This window comes from Coenobita brevimanus, chromosome 57 (genome assembly GCF_032717465.1).
Source record: "Coenobita brevimanus isolate Jiangsu-jjx chromosome 57, ASM3271746v2, whole genome shotgun sequence".
NCBI lineage: Eukaryota > Metazoa > Arthropoda > Malacostraca > Decapoda > Coenobitidae > Coenobita > Coenobita brevimanus.
In genome coordinates, this window is record NC_137010.1 from 5041815 (window position 1) to 5069687 (window position 27873).

The 27873-nt window shown below is 42.3% G+C and overlaps 1 long non-coding RNA gene across 1 annotated transcript; it reads right to left on the minus strand.

The window, feature by feature from the left end:
* Positions 1-210: 210 nt before the first annotated feature.
* On the minus strand, positions 211-27873 carry LOC145402066 (uncharacterized). The gene is made up of 4 exons (XR_013897705.1): positions 27824-27873; positions 25330-25350; positions 16304-16388; positions 211-1318 (listed from the first exon to the last, which is right to left on the minus strand). It is a non-coding gene; the product is annotated as an uncharacterized LOC145402066 (long non-coding RNA).

A 27873-nucleotide genomic window follows, 5' to 3' on the forward strand; every position in this document is an offset into this window, starting at 1 on the left:
TTAATCCTGATATGGCAGTTTTCCCAATATTACAATGTGAATGTTATGAGAAAACCATGATATTTTGAAAGACATCCCTGATGTAAAATGAGGACTGACTGCAAATGATCCATGCAGTACAAACCTGTATAAATATGGGATCTGAACAACCAAAACAGAGTAGAGTACTGTACAATAATCACAGAAATAAAGGTTTAGAAAATATTGAGTAAGGTATACGACATTTTAATAGTTAACAATGAATGAGCAGAGGAAAATGTGGGTACACACAATAAAAGAAGTGACTATAAACATGAAAAACTACTACAAGACAATTAAAGCTCTGGATGTAAACTGGCAGTTATCGATACAATACCGGTACTCTTGGTTATGTTGCAGAGGATGTTTTGGGAAAAAAAAAAAAAAGAAGGGGGGGGGGGGATGATTTACCTGTATAATTTGCACTAATGACTTCCAACACATGGAAATGTATTAAAACATACATGAATTTTGTTTTGCTTTGTACATTTTGTTTAAATATATGAAGTTGTGAATTATGTATGGATTAATTTTTGGCACTTGGTCAGTTAGTGGACATACTGTCCACTAACAACAGCTGTCATTATAACACACTAGAAGGACTAGGAGAGAGTTTGAAAAGGGAAAAACTTTAGTACAGTATATGAGAATATGGTCAGCTACAGTATGGTGTATGGTTTGAAAACATGCAACATAATATTCTCCATATATATATGTAAATATATTACAAAGTTTTGATTCTTTAAAACAACATAATTGTTCAAATATAAAACTGAATATTTTGTAGTAAGAGATCACTAACTAGTTGTAAATATATTATTTTGATTTTGTTTTGTTTTTTTCCCATAAACTGGAATTTAAATACACTACAAGTGAATATATTACTTTGATTTTGTATTACCGTTATTTTACATTCCCACAGATAACTTGGAACCTAAATAAATCTAGAATCTTGCATAGCTATAGTCAAGACGCACAGTACTGTCAGCACACTCTCCTGTCGGCAAAGCACTAATATTGGCCCCTTGAGGACTTAAGTCAGTACATCTCTGCTTGCGCTGTCCCTTCCCTGCTTGCTTTTCTCCTGCTTTCCATGCCTCTTCTACTGGTATCTGTGTCTAATTCTAATGCATTTTTCTGCTTCCTTTGCGTCTCTTCATACCTCTTATCTCTTCTCTGAATTCTTCTTTACTTGAGTGTTCACGAGGGCAGTCGTCATCGTCAGATTATGAGTGTTGTTGCCTGCAGTCACCATGGCAACACAAGAGGAAGTATCACAGTTGCCTCAGCATGGCGACTCCTGGAAAAGTCTGGGGTAAATAAAAAGCTTCCCAGGTTTCTGTTAACATTTTATCATGCTCGGAAAATGTCAAAAACATACATTTAATAATTTTCTTTTTGGCATACACTGGTTGAAAAATACTGCTTTATACTGTATACTGACAGTAATTCACTCCTTGAAATGTACTGTGCAATACTGCTTTAAACTAACTGAATTGGAAATAATTTCTCACTGCTATTCATTTCCAAATACTGACTACTTTATATATTGATGGGGACAACAAAGTATACCTCATACAGACACAGCAGTTAGTCATAAATATTCCCCACAAGCATATCTGCTCCCTTACAAAACAGATCAAACTAATAATGAGCATATTACGGCCTGAGTCAACCTCCAGATGCCTGCTACTTATTATGGTGTATTTTTAGCCCCACCCCCCAAAGTACGCAACAGACTTGGCATCCGCGTGTTCTAAAGGAATGAGGAAGACAACCTGAAACTTTCAATACTGGGTAGAATGTAGTTGTTACCCTGCTGGATGACTCACTGGAGAAAATACAGCATGATTAAGCTGTGAGAGCAAATGAATGAAGAATAGGAAGGTGTAAAAATGTTTCAAAGGAGGCGGTAAGAGTGACTCTGAGATACCTGATTAGTTATCAATATGACTGTACATTCCCAAATACTATATTCCATTTTCCATGAAACCTTTGGATTTCAGCATTTTAGGTTTGACAGTTCATATTGTAGTAATGAGGGTGCTATTGACAACTCTAGGAACTGGAGGGGTGGTATGCAGTCTAGCAATCTGAGAGTTGTGTTTGTTGTTGTGGTACCACAGTCTGATCAAGCAAATCCATCAACTGCAAACAAGCAACCAAGCCTGCAGAGCTGCCCTGTGCAGTGAACTGATGTTCCTATGTGGCTGACAGTGAAGTTTGGCTCGTGGGTGGATGCCCCATTTACGAGAGTAAAACATCGAGTGTAAGGAAGAGCAAGAAATCAACAGTGGGGTGGAGTGAGGTTCACTGTTGGACATCAAACTGTGGCCTTGTGCTGTAGGCAGGTAGGGGGTTGATAAGTAACTCCATTTTACTTCGTGTTTGTGGAGGACGGGTATACTGTACAGTACTGATGAAGCAGTGTGAAGGGTAGACTGCATGGTATACACAATTATTAGTGTGCTTTACATGAGGGAGATCATGTAATTTGGTTGAATGCAACTGATATTGGAGATGTGACTCTTTAGTGTGTTGATGTGCTGCTACTTTGATATTATTAGCACAGGAGATGGTGATGTAGAATCTATCTCAACTGCAAGAGTCGGAAGTAGTACAAGCTTGCTCCTACTGACAATAATGGGGGCTCTGTGCATATGAATGGGAACCTATGATTAATGTGTGCATAGTGCAATGTAGCATGAAGATATGGAAAGAACTGAGTTTAGTTTGGTGAGATGGATATGTAGTGTTACACTAAGAGACAGAACAACGTGTAAAGGTTTAAGAGGATGCTCTGGCCACTAGAGGTGTTAGTGAAGCTTTGTGCACTGGTTGGCTGGAACGGTTTGGATGTGAGGAAAGTATGTGTGAAAGAAACTATATGAAGGGCTGCAGAGACCTGAACACATAAGGGACAATCCACTGGCAGACCCGGAAGGCATGAGATGAAGTCTTACAAGGGGACCTCAGAGTTAGAGAACTTGAATGCTGCAGGAGGCTGACACCTTGGAAAACAATCATCAAGTGGAAAAAGGCTGAACCATGCAAGAAAGGAAGTCTGCCTACCAATATGTATGAACAATTTTCCCAGCATACAGAGTACCTGTAATCCAAACTTTTCACAATCAATTTCCATCCATTATTCATAAACCATCTCACCCACTTTTGTTATATTCATCCTTTAGTAATATAACACAATTAACAATGCTCATAACCCATACTTTCAATACTCAGTACCCACAACCCATTCTTCCCACAATCAGTTATCCTGGCAATTACTCTTCACTCTCCATCACTCCTCTGCTACCTTTCCCATTGCAGTGTTAGAGTGAGACATGGAGGGGTGGGGAGGGGGGGTACACACATACATACACACACAAGGTCGTCTGAGCCGGCCTCTCTCTACTCATACCAACAGGTGGTTCGTTGCCAAGGTTATAAATACCCAGCAGTGTCGTGAGGCAGTTCCACTGTGCCTGCTAAACTAAATGGCTATTGGAAGAACACACTGCAGACTATGGTATACAAAACTACAGATGTGTCTTACAGAGATACAAACAAATCTTTGGGAAAAAAACTAATTAAACAAAAAATAATAAGGCAATACTGTAACTGGGGGGAGAAACTGCCAATCTGGGAAAAGGCTACTGCAAACATAAGGATACATAATGCAGGGTTGGGAACACAAAGATGCAGACACGAAGATAAGGGAATTTAAGACTTAGAACCCACGGGGTGGTTGGGGTTATTGCTCACATAATGCCACTCAGGGATGAGTGAGGTTGGTCACTCTCATCTCAAATGTCAGGACCAACTTTCCTAGCCCTGGGCTCCTACGCTTCTCATGGGGCAATGTAGGATTGGATGATGGATGGATGGAAAAACAAAAAGACTGGCAATTAAATGTTAAAATGAAAACTGTACATTATGGTGAAAACAGTATTCAGACTTGCAGACAAATTACTATGGGATACAAATATGCATGTACAGTACAGGAGCTGGGAAAAATTCAGAGATTCTACACATAATAACAGCACAACACTGTAGACATGGCAACACATAATTGTATACATAACTTTTTCAATACAGTGCTAACACATATGTACTTTATGGCAGACATGTGGCTTCGAAACCGAAGCTGGCACCCTTAGAAAATCAAGAAACCAAGGCCAAATATCAAGTAAACTTCCTGATACTAGTGTAGTAGGGAACACTGCTTATCCCATTACGTTCTAGACCTGTTCACATCATGATCCTACTGCAGGATTAAGAGGTATTGTTTCCACTGTCCCATACATCGTACACATATTCTGTTCCTGTACCAAATTTTCTGCCTGCTTTAGCCAGTAGTTGGGACTGAGGCCAGCCCCTTGGCTTTGAAGCCGAAGCCCTTGGAAAATTGCAAAGCAGAAGTAGATGCCCCGACCTTAACCATGGCTTTATGAATGAAGCTGAAGCCGGCTTCAACCCCATGTCTGCTTTGTGGTTGAACCTGAGACAGTTTCATTCACCACAAAGGCACCCTGTACAGTAAAAATGCTTAGCAGTTACGAACACAAGATTACAGCTACACTCTAAGGCACTGGCCTACCATACTTCTATCACTTAAACTCAGCCCCCATTTTTGTACAATTGGAGTTTATTTCACATAGTTTAGTGGAAGATATAACTGATAAGGCTCAAAATCCTTTTCATAGCACTTTTTTTCTTTTTTCTTGTGACTAGCATCATCATAATCTAGTACTGTCCCGTATACTGTACTGTTATAAGTCTGCATTCAAGATGGAGATATGATAAAATATGACCACATTAGAGTAACGGAAGTATAACTACATTTATGGCCTGGCATTATGAACTGCACTTTGCAATACAAAACCATATGTCAAGATTACAAACTGTACTCTTTAAAGGAAGGAGAGAGAAAAAAATACAGTGGATATGATACTAACTGCAGACTGATACTTAGTTTATGAACTGCACTTTGCAATACAAAATCATATGTTAGAATTACAGACTGCAGACTTCAAAGGAAGGACAGAGAGAAAAAAATAAAGTGGATATGATGCTAACTGCAGACTGATACTTAGCCAAGCAATGATGCAAAGTTGCTCACTTAAAATTTTGAGATATTAGTGTGGTAGGTGGGGGTGCTCACCATCCACTCACTCGATGTAGTGCTGCCCTCGGGTGTCTGCCCTTGCCTCTCCATCCTTCTTTCCTTCCATCCTCTTCTGACATTCTTTCCTAGTCCTTCTCCCTGTGGGAGACTTTACACTCCCTCTTCTGTCTTTCTTTCCTTCATTCTTTCCTCTTCCTTCTGCCTGTAGGTGACTCTACACTGAGTGACAAGCCCGATGGTTTCCTGTACACCAGGAAACCATTTACTACACTGGGTGGTAACCATATAACCAAATTATGGCACCTGGTGGTTTAGTGGGTAATTATGGCACTCCAATCGGTATAAGCCAGTGAAGGTTTATATCCCAGGAGTGGTTAGGGTTTATTATTCATGTAATGCCACTCAGGAATGAATGAGGCTGGTCACTCTCATCTTAAATGTCAGGACCAACTTGCCCAGCCCCGGGCTCCTACTCTTTTTATGGGGCAACGTAGGACTGGATGATGAATGAATGAATAAAATGTACGTTTTTTTTTTTTTTTTTTTTTTTAAATGCTGCACTCACCACCCACTCACTCAATGTAGTGCTGCTCTCAGATGGCTGCTCTTTCTTCTTTCTTTCCTTCCTTCCCCTTATGTCCTTCTTTCCTTCTTCTTCCTTTCCGTCTACTGGTGACTACACTGAGTAACAGCCAAATGGTTTCCTGTGCACAAGGAAACCATTTACTATGCTGGGTGGTACCCATATAACTATGGCACCTGGTGGCTTAGTCTGCCTTGATCCTGCATCGGTTTATATCAAAGGGGTAGTTGGGGTTTATTGCTCACGTAATTCCACTCAGGGATAAGCGGGGTTGGTCACTCATCTTAAATGTCAATACCAACTTGCCTAGCCCGGGGCTCCTATGCTCCTCATGGAGCAACACAAGATTAGATGATGATGATGATGATAATGGAGAAGATTTCAAAACATTCAAGTTAAACTGTACCATTTATATTAAACCTGGGTACAAAATGACACAACTAGCATTCTGAAATGATGAACTGCAGACTGAATAGTGCACTATGGAAGGTTAAACCACAAATTTTGGATCTGATACAGCAGAAGCTATTATTGTATTTTTTCTTAACAAGCTTCTATACTGTAACATTTACAAATGATGTAATTAGAAATACTAAATGTTTGGTTAGAAACAGGTTAAAGAGTACCAAAGACTTTAAGAGATATGGTACTGTACAATAAAGCATGTGTGAGAAAAACAATACATAATTCCAACCTCTAAGCCAGTAAAAATAAATAGAACCCCTAGCTGAGTACAAAAATCCTAATGATGATCGTTAATGGAGTGGCAAAATGGGTTACCGATAAAAAAGCTCACGAGATTCATAAAGGGGTTACAAAAATGCATATCGGAATCCAAGGTAAACACTATGATGCACAGTACAAAGCTGGATTGAACAGAAAATCAGGCTTACAAATGCAAATAAGGATGTCAGTGGCAAGGAACACCAAGATACAAGTGTGTACAGTTCATAGTAATGACACTGTTACAAAACCTATATACAATCATGTCCTTACATTACAAAACGGCCAATGGTTTACATTACAGTATCCCAATTACAAGATATACCACTACAGAATCATGAACGGGTCAGGTTGGCCCACCACCCATGGACTCATTGTACAGTACTGCTACTTCTTGGCGACTCTACACCGAGCGACAAGCAAAATGACTTCCTGTACTCAAGGAAACCATTTATAACTGAGGGTGGTAACCATTTAACCCGAAAATGAGTTACAAGTGGTTTAGTGGGTTGATTCACTCCATGCAAATGTGGCTCATAAAGGTAAAAACCAAGGGGTTAGTTGACATTATTCCTCACACAATACCAGTGAGGGAACATTGCTGGTCACCCTTTTTGTTTAATGACAACTAATCAGCTGAGCCCCGAGCCCCTATGCTCCTGATGTGCATGAATTTACAAACCTATACAGCGATGAATATACAAAATTAAAGTGATTAATGTACTATAGTGATGAATATTCAATACTATACAGTGATCAGTCATTACGGGTAAAGGTGACAGTCATTAAATACAGTTGGGTTTCTGTAATTCATTGTATGGGATAATCTAAAGGAATGATGAAAGATTTGTAAATTTTGCATATACGGTACAAAAATTATAATCCCCCCACCCCCCTCTCATTCTCCCAGCATGCACTAACCACCAAACACAAACAAACGTACCATATTCACATCAACACTAGTACCCTAACTGCTGTATGTAAAACAATGCTGCAGTCGTCAAAAATATACACTTTCCTCCATGCTTCCCCCCTCCCCCCGCCAAGCAAAACAAATGACTCTCGACTTGAGCAAACAGCATCCACGTTGAAGAGTGGCATGAGAGAGAGAGAGAGAGAGAGAGAGAGAGAGAGAGAGAGAGAGAGAGAGAGAGAGAGAGAATATTGAGTGTGACAAAACATAAGCAAAAACACAGACAGTGGGTCCAGATAGATAAACTATTAGAAGACTGACAGATAGGTAGAAAGTGAGGATAGATAGTGGGAGAAAGCTATGAGGAGGTCAAAAGCCAACATACCATGACCACCCTTGCTCTTACTAGTTTTCCCGCTGTGAGAGAGAGAGAGAGAGAGAGAGAGAGAGAGAGAGAGAGAGAGAGTTTATTTAGCCCAAGATGCCGGGAAACAACCATCCTCAGACTTGGCGGTAAAACAGGTGTCAAGTAAACCCACGGCCAACTCCGCCATCTTGGTTCCTGCAGCGGACTAGTGGGGTAGGTTTGGCGTCTGTTATCACTGTTTAACTTAAATTCTGAGTTCTCTTTAGGCCACTTTAATGAGTCTTGGCCACTCCATTTTTTTTTAATCCTGGCCATTCGGATATATAAACATTCATCTTCCTCCCTATTTCCCCTAATGGTAGATGGTGGACTGCAGAGAGGCATCTTTCAGCCAGCAGTCCACCAGGTTCACGTTCCGCTGGTCCAAGGGGCTGATCATCGTACGTTTAGCTTTGCAGTGACTTCAGAATAAAATGTAGAGTACACAAATTCACCAATGGACGTTTAAAAATTATTTACCACAAAGCCGAGCATATTAGCTACCAGTAATGAAACTTAAACTATGAAATTTTTGCTTTCTTCGCGGGAGCTCTATCGCTAGTTCGTCCACTCGGCAATTTTCAAGTACGCTTTCGATGCTAGTCCAAATCCAAGCTACTTACTCTCACACCTTCCTACTTCTTTTTTCTTAGTCTAATTCCCCTCCTTCTCCCACTCACATCACAACCGCTCACATAATCAGAAATTATCTGTATCTTATCCACAAGCCACAACTCCATCCAAAATCACCTCCCACCTCATATTCCTGCCTAATCCTTCTTCCTTCTTGTTATGGTCTGCCTCTGTTCACCTCATTATCACTACACCAATTGTTGTGTGTATTTTGAGAGAGAGAGAGAGAGAGAGAGAGAGAGAGAGAGAGAGAGTGCCAACATGAGGTGAGTGACCGTACAATGTAATAAGGTGGTTGCCAAGTGCACAATCATCAGGCTTTAGTACATCATAGTTAATTATTCTTTCAATTAGTACATTATAGTTATGTACTTTCACGACGAGTACATTATAGTTGTTTTATGACAAGCACATTATGGTTAGGTATTCCATGACTTTAGTACATTATAGTTACTTTTATGACCTGAGTACATTATAGTTAAGTATTTTCATGACTTAAGTACGTTTGTTAGGTACTTTTACGACCTGGGTACATTATAGTTAAGTACTTTATGACCTGAGTACATTTGACACAAGTACATTACAATTGGGTACTTTTGTGACGTGTACATTAGGGATAAGTACCCTAGTCGATGTTTTAGTACACTACAGATCAGTACTTTCATGTGACTTCTTTAGGGGTAACTATTTTTCGTTCAGTACATTATGTAGTAGTACTTTTCGGTTTTCTTGGGTACAGTAACTTATGTAACAGTATTTTTAGTTATCTGAGTACATCTTGGATCAGTACTTTTATCCATAGTACTCGCATATCTCAGTAGATCATGGAAAAGTACTCTAAATTTTATTTAGTACATTAAAGGGCAGTATTTATCTCAGGCTCACATTCTCGTTGGTTAAGGAGGCTCCGTAACACCTCTTCCTTACCGATTTATTTTTGGACATGGTTGGCTAATAACTTTTTGTACGCTGTTTCGGCAGTGTGGCGATACTGGGAGTACTTGTATTCATGTAACACAGACGCGGAGTTAGGCGTAATAAGGAAAAAAAAAAATCGCTTAGGAAAAGGTGTTTGGGAGTTACCTCAACCGACTGGGGGTAATACGCTGTGGATAAGTACAGTACCTGCTTACATACAATTTACAACAGTACTTACCTGAGTACATTATGGGGTAGTACATTAGGAGAATTTACAGTACATTATTTAAGCACTTTTATGATCGTTCTTTAATAGGTTCATGACAACAGTAGATGATTATTTTCTGTTAACGGGGAACCACTCGTAATGAAGGGGTTGAAAACAGGCCCGTTGCCCCTACTGTTACAGCCATTTGTTGATGATGATGATGAAAAAGGCGGTGATAATAATGGTGTTGATGATTATGGTAAATGATGATGATACTCACAAACAATGATGATGATGATGATAATGATGATGATAATAATTAGAATAATAATAATTGACCACGGTACAAAAAAAAAAAAAAGTGAGTGTACTGGAGGGGTTAAGCCTGCATCACGTGACACCACCAAATACCTGACACCAGCTCTGTATCACCTAACACCACTGACATCACCTCTATCACGTGACACCAGCAGAACGCCCTGTTGTTTCCCTTCCACCATATGACACCACCAAACCACTGTCGCTGTGGTGGTGTGGTGGTGATGATTGTGGTAGGTGTGGTGGTGATAATGGTGGTAGCTGAGGTGGTGATGGTATGTTATGGGGGTAATGACTGCTTGTGTGACTGGTGACGGTGGTGGTTGTGGTGGTAATGGTGGTAGTTACTGGTTGGTGATAGATGAGGGTGGTGGGGAGAGATGTGTGGTTGGTGATGGCTGTAGCTGTGGTATGGTAGCAGCTGCAGTGGTTGTCGTGGCGAAAGTGGTAGTGGTGAAGATAGTTGTGGTAGTGGTGAAAGTGGTAGTTGTGGTAGTGGTGAAAGTGTTAGTTATGGTAGTGGGGATGGTAGCTGTGGTAGTGCTGAATGTGGTAGTTGTAGCAGACGAAGGTGGCAGCTATGGCTGTGGCAGTAGTAGTTTCGGTGAAGATGGTGGTAGTTGAGGTAGCAATGGTGGTGAATAAGGTAGTCTAGTGATGCTGGTAGTTGAGTTGTGGTTCAAGTTTAAGTAGTTGGTTGTAGTGGTAGTTGTGAAGGCAGCGGGTGACTGAGATATATGTATAACGATATGATAATGGTAAGTGTTGGGGCTTGCACTGAATCGTAAATAATCTAAATAATAATAATAATAATCATCATCATCATCATCATCATCACAGCAACAATACCACCACCACCACTAACCTACCCACACCAGAAACAACAACAACAATAATAATAATAATAATAATAATAATAATAATTTTACAAATTACTAAGATAAACCCCTCCAACATAATGACGAATTTTAATTTCAGTCTAAACACCACCAGACGATTTTATTCAACTCAAGACTTTCGAACTAAGGGAGTAAGATGTAAGTCCCTGGTTAGGGAAGTTCTCTAACAACTCTTCCCATGCGATTTTATTTTTTGAATATGACAGGTTAATATATTTTTGTACGTTATTTATGCAGAGTATGGCAATACTGGATGGATTTATTTTAGAGAGAAGAGGACAGTGAGGTCTAATAAAAATAAGTCACTCAGAAAAAGGTGTTAGCATCCTCAACCGACGAGAATATGGGCCACAGCCTTCATTAAGGCCCATCATACAAATGGCTTTTCCTAAGTTGAATAAAATAGTCTGAAAGTAACAAGAAGAAGCAACACAAATGACGTCATCGCGCTGCAGGGGCTTAAAAATCTCACTATACTTCGTTCACTTTAGCTTGGTAAATACATTCGTCTTTCTGCTGCATGTTACCCGTAGTTCAGCGGCAAAATAAGGCAACACTACGGCTCTACCCCGTTTCCACTGTGCTTTTTCGTGACTAGCATCATACTATACTGTTGATCTCTCGTTACAGCTCAGCCTTCAAGATGGACAGATGGCAATTTTAGGCCAAGTTAAACAGAGCAAACATATGTCACACACACACACACACACACACCTGTCCGGCACATGTGCAGGTATATTCACTGTTCCTCGTGGGCTCACCAACACTCCTTCCTTGCCAATTTATTTCCCACCTGACACGTTTTTATTCCACTGTGTTTTTTTGTGTGAACATAAATAAACTAGCCTAACCTAACCTAAGCAAGTCTAGCCTAACCAATCCAAACCCAACCTCATCTCATAAACCTAATCTAACCAAGCTTAGCCTTATCTATTTTATCTTACCCTACCTTATCTTTCCTAACCTAACCTACTCCACCCTACCCTGCCCTAATCACTTCTATGTAAACTGAACCTAACTCGTTCTAGGGCCATAGTTTATTCAGCTCATGAGAAGGCTTTACTACATTTCTTCCTTGGCGATTTATTTTGTGTAATACTCTTTAACAGTCTTTGTACGGCATTTATAGCTTCTTAAAACTGATACAAGAAGTGCAGATACCACACAATAAAGTATACATGTTGCAGATACGGATATAAACTAGTAATGAAGAAGTGCTAGTGTCTCTAACTTGCCTTACCCTAACGTACCCACATCCCACCTCTAACATCGCATCACTTCATCTATCCTTAGACCCCAAAGCAAACCCATCCTACAGTTCCTAACCTTACAGTACCTCTTCTATCCAACCCATACCAAATCTAACCTAGCCTCTTCTACTGTACCCTCATCCACTCGAATTTCACCTCAATAACCCCACGGCATCTATAACAAAATCAAACCTAACCTCACCTAACCAAAACTTCTCACCAAAGCTCTTCCATCCAATCCAAACCTAACCTATACGCTACTCTAATCCACTCAAACCTCACCTCACAAACCCCGCCGCACCTACTGACCAAACCTAACCTAACCTCTCCCATCCTACTCAACCCAAACCCGCTCACTTGATACCGTACCTCACCAACCCCGCCATACCTAACCCAACCAACACAAAGCAGACCTAACCTCTTCTAACCCACCCTAACCCACTGAGCCCCACCACATCTTGCCTAGCCTAACCTAATCTAACCTGACCACGTAGCCAACTTTCACCTCGTGTGCCCTGAATAGGTAACAAGAAGGACCCACTGATTAAACACCATACTTGCTTACACCTCACCACTCACTCACACCAGTCCTCAACACATCATCACATTACATACGCTTGCATCTCACCGCTCGCTCACAACATTCCTCACCACCACCTTCACCATCATCATCATTATTATCATTTCCATCATCATCATATTATCATTTCCATCATCATCATATTATCATTATCCTCATTACTTATTAACTTTACCTGGTTTCTCTTAGTAATCATTAATACAGGTAAATACAAACATTCTCCCTCCCTTTACACAGAATGATACAAAAATATTCCTAATCATGCTTTCTCTCCAGTTACTATATTTACTGTACTACTTAACTATGGGTTACTGGAGAGAGACGCCTTCACGTGGTGGCACCGATATAACCTGGTGGCTCAACTACCAGATTATACAAACGCCCCTGAACTACTTCCCTGTCCCCCAAAAGGAGAATGGTGATGGACTGCAGAAGGGTAGCTCAAGGCTGCGTAGTGTTGTTATGTGTGCCGTGGTTGTGTTGCAAGACAAAGGAGTGTGTGTTGCGCCACATGTGTTGTGCAATGTGAGCCCTCTCTGCAACACTTTTAGCACCACAATCCCCCCTTCTCTCTCCCTCTCTCTCAAACCTTCCTTTACTACTCTAACATCTGTGTAATGCCTTTCTCTCTCTCTCTCCCTTTACTCTTCTAACCCCTGTGCAATCTCTCTCTCTCTCTCTCTCTCTCTCTCATAAACATGCATCACACACATAGATACACACACACAGATACACACACACATAGATACACACACACACACAGATACACACACACACACACACACACAGATACACACACACACACACACACACATAGATACACACACACACACACACACACACATAGATACACACACACACACACACACACACACAGATACACACACAAGCGCGCGAATGAAAATAATAATAATCTTTACATAAAACAAAAACAAAAATCCTACAAACTGCCTGACCCCGCATCCTGAGAGGTGGCCTTAACAAAACGATACCCAAGCATCTCTGTCTGTCTGTCTCTCTCTATTTTCGTTTCTCATATCATTACTCCCCCATCCCTCTCAACACTGTTCTAGCCACCTCACCCCACCACACTGTCCGTAAGTCTTCCTCTCCTTCCTTCACTTACTTGAAAGAGAAACATTGTACTTTGATATCTGAAGGATGCATTGTGGAAAATACTTAATGGAAGAGAAATAACCTGTTTTTATTTTCTTTCGTGTAGTTCTACTTACTTTGAAAATAAAGGTTTTGTCTTTTAGTGTTTTATGAGATAGATGGACTGACAGGTAGGCAGGCTGGTAGGTAGCGATAGATAAACATAGTTATGGACAGACAGATATAGTAGATAAATATATATATACTGTAAATACGGTATATATCCAGGAGCGAGAGAGAGAGAGAGAATGTGCAAGACGGAGACGGAAGGAAGAGGAAGTAACGCGGTGGGAGAGTGAGTAAAATTAGAGAAAATAAAAGGAAAGCAAGAAGAGAGTGTAGTCAGAATATAGAAGGGTTAACTCTTGCCAACCTTCCCCCTTCTCTCTCTCTCTCACTTTACCTTCCCTCTCCACTTCCTCTTTAAGGTACTCACTTCCCTACAAATCTCTCTCTCTCTCTCCACCAAGTCCTCTCACACCCCACTCAATTTTTTTCCTTTGATACTTATCTTTCTCCCACTCACCCCTCTCCCCCTTCACTCGCCTTTGTTCTTTCCTCCTCCCTCTCCATCTCCCTTACATTATATCCTCCCTCCCTCTCCCTCACTTCTCCAAACCCTTTCCTCCCTCTGTCTTACCTTCCCTCCTCCCTTTACCTTCTCTCTCTCTCCTCCACTCCCTTCCATCTTTATTCTCTCTCCTCCACACCATCTCTTCTCCTTCCTACTCTCTCTCCTACTCTACCCCCGCCTTCTCTCCAACTCTACCCCCGCCTTCTCTCCAACTCTACCCCCGCCTTCTCTCCTACTCTACCCCCGCCTTCTCTCCTACTCTACCCCCGCCTTCTCTCCTACTCTACCCCCGCCTTCTCTCCTACTCTACCCCCGCCTTCTCTCCTACTCTACCCCCGCCTTCTCTCCTACTCTACCCCCGCCTTCTTCTCCTACTCTACCCCCTGCTTTCTCTCCTACTCTACCCCCGCCTTCTCTCCTACTCTACCCCCGCCTTCTCTCCTACTCTACCCCCGCCTTCTCTCCTACTCTACCCCCGCCTTCTCTCCTACTCTACCCCCGCCTTCTCTCCTACTCTACCCCCGCCTTCTCTCCAACTCTACCCCCGCCTTCTCTCCAACTCTACCCCCGCCTTCTCTCCTACTCTACCCCCGCCTTCTCTCCAACTCTACCACCGCCTTCTCTCCAACTCTACCACCGCCTTCTCTCCTACTCTACCACCGCCTTCTCTCCTACTCTACCCCCGCCTTCTCTCCTACTCTACCCCCGCCTTCTCTCCTACTCTACCCCCGCCTTCTCTCCTACTCTACCCCCGCCTTCTCTCCTACTCTACCCCCGCCTTCTCTCCTACTCTACCACCGCCTTCTCTCCTACTCTCCCCGACCTTCTCTCCTACTCTACCCCCGCCTACTCTCCTACTCTCCCCCCGCCTTCTCTCCTACTCTACCCCCGCCTTCTCTCCTACTCTACCCCCGCCTTCTCTCCTACTCTACCACCGCCTTCTCTCCTACTCTACCCCCACCTTCTCTCCTACTCTACCCCCGCCTTCTCTCGTAATCTACCTCCTGCTTCTCTCATTCTCTACCCCCGCCTTCTCTCCTACTCTACCCCCGCCTTCTCTCCTACTCTACCACCGCCTTCTCTCCTACTCTACCCCCACCTTCTCTCCTACTCTACCCCCGCCTTCTCTCCTACTCTACCCCCGCCTTCTCGCCTACTCTAGCAGCGCCTTCTCTCCTCCTCTACCCCCGCCTTCTCTCCTACTCTACCACCGCCTTCTCTCCTACTCTACCCCCGCTTTCTCTCCTACTCTACCCCCGCCTTCTCTCCTACTCTACCCCCGCCTTCTCTCCTACTCTACCCCCGCCTTCTCTCCTACTCTACCCCCGCCTTCTCTCCTACTCTACCCCCGCCTTCTCTCCTACTCTACCCCCGCCTTCTCTCCTACTCTACCCCCGCCTTCTCTCCAACTTTACCCCCGCCTTCTCTCCAACTCTACCCCCACCTTCTCTCCTACTCTACCCCCGCCTTCTCTCCAACTCTACCCCCGCCTTCTCTCCAATTCTACCACCGCCTTCTCTCCAATTCTACCACCGCCTTCTCTCCAATTCTACCACTGCCTTCTCTCCAATTCTACCACCGCCTTCTCTCCCCCCCACCCCCACCCCCCTCTCCAGTTCCCCTCAACACCTCTCTCCTTTTCCTTAAGTCTGTTCCCCCCTCGTGCCCATTCCCCCAGCAGTACTATTGGGGTGGAAGTTCGATTGTTGTCTCGTATTCAAGGAGAAGAATGGAACTTAGAAAAAAAAACGATCTTCTATCTTAACGACCCTTGTGGTGCTAGAGACGCCTTCATGTGGTGGCACCTATATAACCAAGCGGCTCCCCTGCCCGGTTATACAAACGTCCCTTATCTCCCTCCCTACTCCCCGAAATTAGGATAGTCAACTGAAAGAGGACAACAACTATAGCCTGCAGTCCGTAGTCTTCACATTTGAGACGAACCTGGGGCTACAGCAACAAAAATTACTACTACTACTACTACATACACCCCCGCTCACCTTACTGCTGCGGCCGCTCCATGAAGATAGGACAGCAGAAGAAGGCAAAGGCTGACGCTAAGCACAGGGTGGCCATGGTGAAGAACTGGAATAGGTAAGATAGAGCTTAGTGGGTGGATGGATGGATGGGTGAATGGATGGATGGGTGGATGGATGGATGGGTGGATGGATGGATGGATGGATGGATGGATGGGTGAGTGGATGGATGGATGGATGGGTGAGTGGATGGATGGATGGACGGGTGAGTGGATGGATGGATGGATTGGTGAGAGGTTTTTGGCTGTTGGTTGTATGGATGAAAAGATGTATAAATGAACTGATGGACGGAGAAAAATATCGATGAATGTATGCATGTATATATGTATGTGTGGATGGATGAATGGATGGATGGATGGACTGAACGGGTGGATGGCCAGAAATCCGACAGCGTGAATGGATAGATGGATAAATATAAACGACAGATAAATAGGGTTATGATAGTAGCAGGGGTGTTGCAATGACGTGTCGGTGAACACCTTACAGATGTGATGAGAGAGAGAGAGAGAGAGAGAGAGAGAGAGAGAGAGAGGACGATGACGGGATGAGGGAATGAATACGTGGAAGGATGGATGGACAGATAAATGAATGATAAAGACAGGTGACATGATGAATGGACGAATGAAAAATGGTTAAAAAAAAAAAAGGTCAGGCTGAATGATAAGTGATCAGTGGGTGGATGGAAGGATGGGTGGATAGATAAAGAGACTACCTGATGGAAGAATGGACAGATGGATGAAATGATGTAAGGATGGATGGATAAATGAATGAATGTATGTATGTATGGATGGATGAACACAAGAATAACTGGCTATATCATCCATTAACCCTTTCAATATGGTGGCGTCTTTATTACCTTACCATTGCTACTACCAGACGATTTTACTGAGCTTAGGATACAGCTCTAGTAGTCAAGGATTAATAAAGCTGTATTTAACTCGCCCAGATTATAAAAATGCATAAAATGGCCCAGAAATAGCAAGAATAAAATGGTAAAAGGCGTCATCGTCAAGAAAGGGCTAAAGTAATCGTCGAAGTATTAAATAAGCACAGTAAGTATTGATTATATCGAGCAATTACACTAACGGCCAATTAAAATACAGAACAATTAACACGCGAAAAAAAAGACACGATAGATTAGATAAGAACAGGCTGATAGATACAAGTAGATAGCTTGAGACGAAGAAAATAGTCTACTGATATCTATAACAGCATATTGTAAACAGTAAGTAGATAGCAGTTAGTAGGATCTGTAGTTCGGTTGGTAGACAGGAAGACTAGGCTATATGGTAAGTGGTTGGGTGGACAAAGGTAGATAGGTAAGTTGGTAGGGGGGCAGGTAAGCAGGTGTGTTATTATATTAATTGTCAGAATAAGTGAACCAATTACCTTAAAACGCACTGAGCTGTAATCAAAATCATTCAGTATTACGAGGTGAAACAATATGAAACAGATCATGATTATTACTCCCATTATTATCACCATCACCACTACTATGATTACCACAACCGTCACCACTAGCACCATCAGAGCTACCATCACTAGTACAGTACATCACTGCTGGTACCAACACCACTACCATAACTACCACCATTACCAACATCACAAATACTACCACCACCACTATCGCAACTGGAAATACAAAGGTAATGGCTAACAATTTTTTTTTTATCAGTCTACAACTTTTCCTCTCTCTCAAACCTATGTGTCTGTAAATCCACCGAATCTATCTGACAATCTATGTGCAGTGCAGCGTAAATGAGTGTGCACAGACCTTAACCGTGTACAGGTCTGTATGAGTATAATGTATAAAAAAACGTACAGGTATGCATGTTTTCAAAACGTGAGTTGAAGTACACATGAAGGGGTTTGGCCTTGTGTATAAATGTGAAGAACTAGATACCAGTATGTCAGTAATCTATGTGTGTGTGTGTGTGGACAGATAGACAGACTGATAGAGATATGACCAGTGTGTGTAATCCCGTTCACACACGAATACGTAGTTGTAAGACTGTTTATACGAGGTGCATGAATGTACAGGTTATGTGGTCAGTATGTCAGGTGTACATGCAGGTGTGAGTGTGTCCGTTAATATGTAGGTGTGTAGGTGAACAGGACCACTTTCAGAACCACACCAAACAAGATACCCGTCCTCATCTTCCACCTACACACATCCTCACTACAACTTTCGCATACACAATAGTTTTCATGAGGCAATCAACGTAGGCAACCCCTCAAACGACGCAACAGATGTGATAAAATGGATCTGGGAATACGGACGGCGTGAAATACGGATGATTGGCGGTGGGGCCCATAATTCACCAGGTATTCTGATGGCAGCTCTCCAAATTTTCCTTTTCCACGCCCCACATTTATGACAATGGGAAAATGGAAAACGGGGATGGTGGTGGTGGTGGTGGTGGTGGTGATGATGATGATGATATGTAGCCACGTCCATCTATGTATCCGGAAAATCAAGCCAATAACCTCTGAAAGCTTGAACTGTGGACTGAAAAATTTGTTTCGTATCAGTGGGTGTCCTAACGACCACTCCTCACTCATTCCTACTTCCTATTTCCTGGGCGTTTTCCTTATATTCATTCCTGACTCATTTTTGCCGGGGTTTCTGGTCCGTAAATTACCTATGTACGAGGACAGAAATTCAGATCCGTCGAATAATTATGAAACCCTTACACAACAGTTTGAACAACTTGAACTCTCACACTACTCGGTTTTGAAGTCACTGTTATGATGACCACGATGACCCCTGACCGAGTAGCAGTTTCTATGCGCTCTCTCTCTCTCGAATATTACTAAGCTATGAGAGGCTTCGTATGTTCTTCTGGCTCTCACTTTCCTCTGTTGGCTATTCCTGAGCTGAGAAACTTGGCATTTTTCTAATATCTCATCTACTTCTCACTTCACTTTCCTGGCCGACAATCGTGTGCTTTGATAGACTCGGTAATGTTCCTAATATTTCACTACTTTTGCTTTATCGTCCCACTACTGGTTAATATTCCTAAGCTAAGAGAGGCTTAGTTACCAGTATTCCTCATATATCATCTCTTCTACTTCTCACTTTCCTCTGCTGGCTAATATTTCTACGGTGAGAGAGGCTTGGTTTGATATATATATATATATATTTTTACACTTCTGTTGGCTAATATGTGTGAGACCGGCTTTCTATGGTTCTCTGCCTAAAGAAGATTCTCGTTGACTTGGTGCAAATATGAAAGTGCCGGACATGCCCTAAGAGTGAAGCAGACACAGTAGAATATTAGGTAAACCTCTGACCCCACCTGTACCTATTAGAGCGAGTGTGGGGTCATACAAACACACCCCCTTAGTCTGACCTTTGACCTATAACACCCACGCTCTAGACACGTAAACTTTCCTAATCCACACCACTTATGGGCAACATTTTCAAACGCATAAAAATGTTGAAAATCGATAATAACCAAGAAAACCTGATATCATTTCACTAGGCTCCATGTGAACCAATTTAACTGGATCAATTCAAAGTAAAATCATGCATAATCTAACCAAATCTAACCTTGCTGAAAGTAACAGAGCGAAAGTTAAGAAGGCCTACCCTAAACGAATCAAACACCTTACTCTTAACCTAATCCATCAATATCGAGCATGTAATAATCCCTTTAGCGCGAATTAGACATGACCTAACTAAGCTTGCCTAACTCGCCCTGACAACTTATCCTGATCTGATATTACTTAAGCTACAGTCGGTCTGTTTTTGTCTGATGGAACTGGGCCACTCCCACAACTTCAATGCTGTCGAGGTTGCGTGACACTCGACAAAGCCTTTAAGAGGTGTGTGTTCCCTTGGTTAATAGCAAATTCAAGCCGCCAGTCACAATACACCTGGCCATCATCTGAGCAGAAAGTGGTTAGGAATCTTTCTCAGGTTAAAACAAACGTGCTATATTCCATCCAACTTCATTCAAACCTAACCTATCTTAAAACCTTAATACAATCCAATAAAACTACATCTGACTGAACACTTTACTTGGCCAAAGTTAGGAGTAAAGGCTTGTTAGCAACCACCGAAATCACCGCCAAGACTTATAGGAAGCCAAGAAAGCTTTAATTATTGAAGAAATATGAAGGCTGCTTATACATTCGTGACGTCACGCAAGATGGTTGCCCATTGTTTACATCACTGATGCCACACAAAGATGGCGGCTCATTGTTTACATGTAACGTCACATAAGATGGAGGGTGCATTAAGACAAACACATTTACAATTGGCTTCTTGTCGCAACTAAATCTGTTCTTCCCAAAGACAAGGAAAGTAATGGGCAGAAGATTTCCAAGCCTCTTGTTTTTCCTACAACAAAACATACCGGTATTAGCCATGAAAAGCAGCTGACTGTCATTCCAGCCTAGTGTTTACAATGGTGGGGTTCAAGTATGCACTTATTCGTTAACTTGTGACGTTTATACAAGATGGCTTTCAGTTTACATCGTGACGTCACATGAGGGCATATTAACATGAGACCTCATATTTATGACGGTCTACTATTTACAACTATGACGTCACAAGATGACAGTTTAGTATTTACGTCAGAAGATGGTCAGGTTACAACGGTTGACGTCACAAAATGGCGACCCATTATTTACATCGGTGACGTCACAAAATGGACTTGCTTGTTATCAATGGTTATTTTTATTAAGTTACCTCCTCGTTGAAACTGTGGGTGATTTTCTCCGGGGGTTGTCTCAGCCCGTCATCTCCTTCCTGGGTTGGGGGGGAGGAGGGAGGAGAGGGGAATGGAAAAACGGGGAGGAGGGAATCAGGAGTGGAGGAGGATGTCAGAAAGGGAAATGGGGAAATGTGAGGGAGGAGGAGGAAGGAAGTGGGTGGGAGGGAGGAGAGGGGTGTGGCAAGGAGGGAAAAGTTGGAGAGAAACATGAGGTGGGTGAGTGGGAAGGGGGTCAGGATAAGAGAGTGGGGGAGGTAAGTGGAGGTGGAGGAGGAGTGGGGAACAAGAGGGAGGTGGAGGAGTGATAAGGAAGGTCGGAGAGGGATAGATAAGGAGGAAAGTGGTACCAATAACGGCAGAAAAGGGAAAGGGAGGAATAGAAGGAAGATTATGAAAGAATGTGAGGAAAGGGAGGGGAAGGTGTACAAGGAAGGAGTTGGAGAAAGTGAGATGAAGGAAGGTGGAGAGAGAGAGAGAGAGAGAGAGAGAGAGAGAGAGAGAGAGAGAGAGAGAGAAGGGCGAAGGGGGAATGAGGATAGGGTAGGAGTGGAGGAATTGGGGGGACGGGAAGAAGAGTGAAGATGAGGAAGATGGGAGGAAGGTGAAGGGAAAGACGGTGGTATGGAGGAATGTGGGGAGGTTGGGAAGGGAAGTGGGAATGGGGAAGGAAGGGAAGTGGGAATGGGGAGGGAAGGGGAGGGAGGGAAAAGGGAGGGGAGGGTTTAGCATTAACAAAACAAAATGCAAAACAAAAGAAAACCTCATCCACGTCACAACAAACAAAACTCAAGACATGCAAAAAAAAAAAAAAAAAAAAAAAAACAAAAAAAACGCTAACAATGCAGACTCCAACAACACATGCAAACAAAAACAACACAGAAAGGAACAGGAAGAAAAACACAGCAGCACTTACCATGAAAAAAAAAAAATAAAAAAAATAAAAAAAAAAAGGCTGTTTCGGAAGTTTGTGAAGAATGGAAAATTAATGATATAGCCTGACTTCCTGAATCGATATATATATATATATATATATATATATATGTGTGTGTGTGTGTGTGTGTGTGTCTATATATATATATATATATATATATATATATATATATATATATATATATAAAATGTTCTGCATATATTTTGCGTTATAGATGGATGTAAAGATCGGAATCAAAACATAAAAGATGAAGAACTGGAAAGAAAAGAAGAAAATTGGGATGGGTAGATAGATGGACTGACAGATCAGACATACAAAACTGACAGACAGATGGAAGGATAAGAGGTGTGGGGTAATGCAAGGAAACATGAAACAAACACAAAAAGCGCACCTACGAACATGTTTCACACAACAAATATCAAGTAAAAATTAAAAAAAACACGAACAAAACACATTCACCAACACGTATCACAAAACGCCGTAACAAATTAAGTGGACAGAAAAAACAGGCCTAAAACATTAAGATGTTCAACTAAACACAAAAAAACACCACCAAACACACACACACAAACGCATCCACAGATAATATGCTGGAGTTAAATTCCTAAGATCACGAAAAATAGCCACATTTTTTGAAACCTAACATTTCAAAACATCAATTAACATAAAAATATAAAAAAAAATTAGTTGGCACATTAAAGTATTAGGAAAAAAAAAAAACATTTACATTCAAATCACAAAACACACAAACTTCCTTTACCACTGCAGTCCGATGACGCTGTGTGTTGCTGTTATTAAAGTTCACACTGAGCTCGGTGGACTGCAGGCTTAAGTTCCCGTTTCCCAGGCCCATCATCCTCCAATTCTGGGGATAGGGAGCTGAGGGACGTTTGTACAACCAGGCAGTGGAGCCGCCTGGTCATATCAATGCCACCACACGAAGGCGTCCCTCTCCAGGCAGCACCGACGTATCGTGTTTTTTTTTTTTTTTTTTCCTTTACCATTCAGTCCATAACCAGACGATCTGACTCAGCCTAGGGAGGATCTCTTGTGGCGGTGTTAAGGGTGCGTCCACACGTATAATCGAACACATGTTGGCAACACAGCTGGCAACATGTTCAGGAACATGCTTGCGGGGGTATTTGGACGGACGTATGCAAACATGTTTCAGTACAGCTTCGAACACTGGCAGCAGAGGCGGTGGGATAATTGTCCATTCGAGGCAGCTGAGACTTCATCATGATACTGCCAACATTATCTGGACGCTGCTGTTCCCAACATGTTTGCAACATGTTCGTTACTGTGTTGCTTACATGTTGCCAACACTGTTTGAGTACACGTGTGGACGCGCACCAAAGCTATGTCCAGGTCTACCGTCCAAGCTGAAGAAAATCGTCTCGGGATGGCAGGAAATAAAATACGTCATCGGACTGAAGGGCTTACTCACAAAAACACAAACCTGATTAAAAGTCCACCAGCACATTAAATCAAGTAAAAAATGGAAAAAAAAAAAAAAAATCAAAACTTACACATTCGCAAACACACAAACCTGAAAATCACCAAGACAAGGAAATAAAAACACACTGGTCAAAGCCAACACATTACTAAGTAAAACAAACACAAGCAATTAAAAAAACACGCACGCTGTTTTAAGTAACACCACACTAAGACGTCATTTGTTAGTCTTGCTACTATCAAGGCCGTATTCTAAGTGGCTTTGGAAATTTCGTAACACCTCTTCCACACCGATTTATTCTGCTCATTACACCTAATATCCTCTTGTATGTCGATCTGAAAACAATATATATAACACAAGAGAATGTCAAGTAAAATATGCAAAATAAATCGCTTAGGAAGAGGTGCTACGGGAGATCTCTTTTAGTGAAGAGGTTACGGGAGACCGTTCTTAACCCTTTCACTACGAGAGGGAACTGGAGAGGAATGTCTTCACGTGATGGCACCGATATAATATGGCGGTGGAGCTGCCTGGTTAACAATCATCCCTCACGTCCTCCTATTCCCCCAAAGGAGAATGGTGTGGTCTGCACGTGGAGGAACTTCATCCCGCAGTCCACTGGGGTTCACATTCAGACGCACCTGGGACCTCTTCTACTACTACCGGTACTACTTCTACTAAAACTACTACGCAAGGGCTTTCCGAAAATTGATACAACTGACAAGAAGCAGCAAGAATATTAAAATCGCCGTCATGCGAGCAATAGCAGGGAAAAAGCTGATCACAATTACATGCCAATTTAGAAATAGGGTACGGTAATGTAATCAGAAAATATATGGGCCTATTTCACCATTCTGGTATCAACTGTGGGGAAAGCTGAGGAGGAGGAGGAGAAGGAGGAGGAGGAGGTGTGTGTGTGTGTGTAAGTTTTTTTTTTCTTTGTATGCCCACCTCTCTCTCTCTCTCTCTCATAACTTCTTTTTTTACTCAAATACCCGTGTCCGTCCCCCCCTCTCTCTCATCCTTTTTTACTCAAATCTCTTATTCCGCCCCCCCCCCCTCTCATATACCGTAACTTCCTTTTTTACTCAAATCTCCGCTTCCGCCTACCTCTCTCTCTCTCTCTCATATAACTTCCTTTTTACTCAAATTTCCGCGTCCGCCCTCTCTCTCTCTCTCTCTCTCTCCTAACCACACAAACACCAAACCCACTCCACCTGCCCACAGCTGACTCCAAAATGGCGTCGATGGCCAAACTTCGTGACTATAGTGAAGGGGAAAAGGTATGCGTGTGTGAGGGAGGGCGGCGTGGGTGGAGAGAAAGCGGAGGGAAGGAGAAAAGAGAAGGGGGGAGGAAGGGGGGAAAATGGAGGGAAAGGTTAATGGCAGGGAGGAAGAAAGGATGATCGAAGGAATGAGGAATGGAGGACGGAAAGAGAAGGAAGGAAATGGAGGGAAAGTCTAGTGGGATGGGAGGAAGATGGTGAAGAAGGGAGTGAAGGACATAAATACAAAAGAATGCAAACGGCAACAGATCTGCTGGTCCTCTCGTGGCTGTTACAAGGATATAATAATTAAACAAAGTATTCTGTGAGTTAACGACAGGGAAAGAAAAGAAGTAAATGAAAAAATGAAAATAATGAAGGAAAGATATGGAAGGATGGTGGAAACAGGACAACCAAGAGTGAAGGAGGGAATATGGAAGGGAAGTGAAGGAAGGAAGGTATGGAGCGAGGAAATGCAAGGGTAGGAAAATGGAATGCAGGAAAACAGAGAGAGAGAACGTGGGAGTCACTCAGTACGAGAATAAACGCTTAAAACACGCATGTGGGAGCAAAAGTGAGTGAGTGAGTGCGTGAGCAAGGAATCCAAAACCACTTACGCTTTTAACTCCAACGCGCAGCTGAAAAGATAAATATTGATGGAATAAAAAATACAATAGGGTTTAAGCAAAGGTACGGGATATTGAAACAGTATACCGTACCATAACACCTACATCCATTTTCTTTTTGAGAGAGAGAGAGAGAGAGAGAGAGAGAGAGAGAGAAACAGGGGGCATGGTACACTAAAAATATGCAATCCTATCTTTACACACACACACACACACACACACACACACACACACACACACGTACTCCATAGTGCCCAGTTGGCAACACCCACTTGGCAATATACGTACACGAAACATGTACACAGGTTAGTACCACATACATACGATCATACTGGTACCTCTAGGCTACTGAGGCCCGCACAAACACCCACACTTACATACCTCAAAGAATCACGCAGTATATGCAAACTGCTAGCGCGCGTACACAGACACACACAAGACAGAATCTCACGGAAACATGATATTTGCAAACTGCAAGCGCACACACACATACACACACACAACCTTAAGCAATCACATAGTACCATATTTGCAAACAACTCAGCGCGCGCACACACACACACACAAACGATCGTAGAAACACATAAACATCTATTCAAATGGATATAAACACTCATGTGAGTGTACACATCTTATTCCACACACACACACACACACACACCACGCACACACACACATGCCGTTATCCAAGCCAAAGTATACAGACACACATGCGCACGTGCTTGGAGAAACATGCATGAAGCAAAACAAACATCCTCGATACCTGATACGAGAGAGAGAGAGAGAGAGAGAGAGAGAGAGAGAACCATAACCAATAACGTTAAAAAAAAAAATACATGAAACTGAGTTAATTTTAAAAGGCCTGTGAACTGTAAAGAGCAGAATTACAGGAGCGTAAGATTAAGAAGAAAGATTAATACGACTGGGAAGTTATATAATACTAAGTGTAATTAGAATACGATTAACGATTATAAAAGATTAAAAATATAATTAGATAAGGTAGGCAGAGGACTGGTAAAGGTGGTAAAGGATTAAGGATTGAATAGTTTGAGGACTTAGTGGGATTACAAGGGATTTAGTAACTGATAAGGGACTGGGTCAGAGGATTATGCAGGACTGGGTATGGTTATAAATGAGGATTATAAAGGATTAAGTAGGATTTAGCTGGCGTGGGATTATAAACAATGAAGATCAAATGGGACAACGTGAAAAAATAATAAACTAATGCGGATGGCAAGGATTAAGTAGGATTTAATTGGACAGTGTAAGACATAAAGGACTGAGCGACTGAGAAAGATGTAACTGGACTGAGTGAAGATTTTGAGAGACTGAGTAGGAGAGAAAATGATGGTGAGAAGCGCATGAATTTGAGACAGACTGAAGGTTATTGGGAAGGACAAAATCTGGTGGGTAGGCACTGTGAGGTGATGGGAGATGAGCATATTAGGATGGAAGGAGGGTAGTGGAGAGAGAGAGAGAGAGAGAGGCAAATGATATGGGGAGAAGAGAGAGGAGAACGTATATATGTTGAGGCAAGAGCTAGAAAGGGAGGGAGAGGATGATGATGGAGGAAGGATAGGGGACGGGAGAAGAGGGATGTGGGCAGATGGAGGGAGGGAGGAGGGACTGAGGGAGGAAAGGATGAGGGCAGAGGGGCTAAGGAGATGGGTAGGATAAAGGGGAGGAAGGGAGGAAGTATGGAGGGGAGGGGAGGATAGAGGGAAGAATCACAGTGTAGAGACGTCTCTACACTGTGGGAAGAATGGAAGGAGGAGGGAGGGAGGGAGGAGCTAAGGGAGGAGAGAGGGAAATGGGGAAATGGAGGAGGGAGAATGAAGGATGGGGATGTGAGATGAAGGAGTGAGAATCGAAGGATGTCGGAGAGAGAGAGAGAGAGAGAGAGAGAGCAACCAAATAGGAATTAACATTTAAGATGAAATTAGTGACAAACACAAAATGTAAACATCATAAAACAATAAAACGAACGAAAGCATAGGAAAACCAAGACTGTATATTATGTATGCAATAAAAAAAACGCACGCATACACACGCAATTAAAAAAGAAAAAACGAACATAAACACACACGCGCAGGTACGCAGAACAAATATAAATAAATGACCGTGATAAACGAAGCGTAACAACAAAACACTAAACATTCTGAGCAATCACTTAACCCTTCCACAAACACTCATCCATACTAGAATATCCTGTGGTTTTCGTTCACCTCTCAACAAGTCGGAATTGACACTCAGATTGCATAGTGGCTGAAAAAAAAAAAAAGTTGGTTACACTTACGTACAATTGAAACTTTGTGGAAAAGGAACATGGAAGTGAAGGAAGAGGAAATAGAAAGGAAGGAGGGAAATGCAAGAGAGAAAGGAGCAATGACAGCATAAACAATGAGAGAGGAGTGAACATAAACAGTTACAAAAAGAAAAGGAATGAGAAACACTAACATAATTTAACGATTACGACCAGCGTTACCTCTTTCGGTGTGGGCATCTTGGCGGCGAACACTACCCCTCCGATGGTCA